Consider the following 2,509-nt stretch of genomic DNA (forward strand, 5'->3'; position numbering starts at 1 on the left):
TGGTCACGCCCATGGCTGCGGGGTGTCCTCAGGTGTGGCTGCCTCATGCTGCATTTCTGTATACGCTGTGAGAGCTGATTTTGAGCGGGGTCACGGCGGAGCAGCTGAGGGCTCCTTCCAGCCTGGTGGTGGGCTGCCAGGAGCGGCGTGAGGGACTCCAGCCCGGGAAGCCACTTGCCCCCCTGATTTCCTTGTGCCCAGGCCTCGGCGCTGTCTGCTCACTACATCGGTCACAAAGGGGCCACTATAAAGGGCCTCAGAGCTCACTTGGTCTAATGTTTTTGAAAATGCCCCCACCCTGAGACGCCCGTGCACCATCTGGGGGGCCCTTAGCAATGCAGAGCTGTGGAAGGAGGCTCGGGGCGGGGGGATGCCCCTGCACAGTCCCTAAGCAGCTCTGGCACATACAAAGGGTGGCACCCATGGGTCTCATTCGAGTCCCTCGGAGTGAGGAAACGGAAGCCTGCAGAGGAGGACGGGCCCCCCGATTGCAGTGCAGGAAGTTCACACGACACAGACCCGGCCCAGGTCTGCGGCCCGCCATGCTCCCACTCTCCCGGCTGGTCACGCTGTCCTCCTTGCTCAGACTGTACTGAGGTGCCATGGGAGCTTGGCGGGCAGCAGTCGTGACACAGCGGGCTGCCGGGTTGACCCCAGAGGAGCATCCTGGGTGCCATCCAGGGACCCCTGAGTAAGCAGGGTGCACGCGTGACCACGGTGGGGCTGGCTGGGCTGGGGCAGGCCAGGCTGTCCAGACCCCACCAGGGGTTCTCTCTCTCATAGAAGAAGGGAGAAGCAAAAACGTTAAACCCAGGGAGTACAATTCTGAGGGAATAGACGAGGCCTCTGGTCCTGTGGTCCCTACCACCCAACAGAAGAGCCCACCAGGGGCTGCTGGAATTCACGTCACACAGGACTGCGGCCCACGCCGCTGGGAGGGGACGCGCAGGGCACCTCCCAGTCTGGGAGCTGAGCAGGGAGTCCGGAGAAGCACAGGGTGAGTGAGAAGACTTCCAGGCAGAGGGGCAGCTCCCAGGTCACCCGGAAACTTGAGGACACAGGCCCAAAACTGAAGGAACATGACGGTGGCATTCCGTGTGGTCGTGGAGTGGCCCGGCCCCGCTTATCGAGGACAGAGGTGCTCAATCTGGGCTGTGCACTGAGACTACCCGGAGAACTGAAGGGGTATCTGTCCACGCCCAACGCCCCTCTGGCAGGCCTGGGGCGGGTCCGGGACTTGATTATTATTCAGATGTGTGGAAAGATCTGGGGGCTTCCAGCCCAGATTTGGGGGTTCTGGCTTCAAGTCCCTTCTTGAAGCCCCGTGTGCTTATTGGTCACGTGGGACGAGGGGACTGCATGCAGGCTGGCATCTCACAGAACCCGCCGGGCCTCACCCCTTGGCCGGGCCTTGGTGCACAGGGGGAAGCCAGTGCAGGCGGCTGGCTTCCAAGAGGACTATTCACCAGGAGGGGTTACCGTTGTCACCCTGAAAAATGTCCGCTTGTTTTGAGGAAACCCTGCATTGCACCCCTCCCAACTGTGGAGCAAGTCCTGGCCCTCCTACCCTCCAGCCCTCACCAAGAGCAGGAGATTCAGGGCCACGTCTGGGTAAAATCTCCCCTGCTCCCACCCCAGCTCCCAGCAACTCTCTCTGCAGCTGCCCGTGTGGGTGAGTAATCTTTCCCCTAAGAATAGACCGCGTGCCTGCTCCATCCAGAGGGGATTTCTCCCCTTGTTTTTCAGGCTGTCAGTCTGGCAGCCAGTACCGAGGCTAAATGATCTCCCTGAAAATCTTACATGACGAGACGAAGGCCTCTGGGGTGTGACCTCCTGGCGTTAGGACAGTGGCGTGGCAAAATCTCCGGGCCTGAAAGCGAGCGAGGGATGATCTTCGTTCTTGCGATCGCACAGGCTCTGGCGGGCGGAAATGGCAGGACCCCGGCGCGCAGTTGTGTGGAGCGGGGAACCGGCCCACGGGGCTCTAGGCACGGTCTGCTCTTGAGACCCAATGTCTCGTGCCTTGATTCCTAAAAGAACCAAAAAGGTGAGTTAACGGTGGAAGTGGGGCGGTCGATGTGACCCAGGGGGGCTGAGGACCCAGAAGGAAGAACGGCAGTGCCTGAGGCCGGGCTTGGCTCTCCCTTCCCCCCTCGGGCGGTCCCGGGCTGTCCCCTGACTACCTGGCCTTCCAGGCCCCTCTGTGCTGGGTCCCTGCTTCTAGGTCAGCTTTGTCCGAGTACAGGCCTGGCCCGGTCGCTCCCTCTGTCCTCTCCAACACCCGGGCACAGAACAGTCGTGTTCAGCAGCCTCTCCGTAGCCCCCGGTGCCCTCCAGGATTGCAGGCAGGACACTGACGGGCTTCCCGAGGCCACGTGCTGCCCTGAGAGGAGGCTCTCGCTGGTTCCCCTCTGGGCTCTATCTGCACCATGTTGCCCCAGTCCCTGTCTTCCCCAAACGGGAGCCCCTTCTCCAGCCCCTTCCTACTCAAGTCCAGGGCTCCCTCCCA

Source organism: Tupaia chinensis, unplaced genomic scaffold (assembly GCF_000334495.1).
Source record: "Tupaia chinensis unplaced genomic scaffold, TupChi_1.0 Scaffold000088_1, whole genome shotgun sequence".
Taxonomy (NCBI): domain Eukaryota; kingdom Metazoa; phylum Chordata; class Mammalia; order Scandentia; family Tupaiidae; genus Tupaia; species Tupaia belangeri.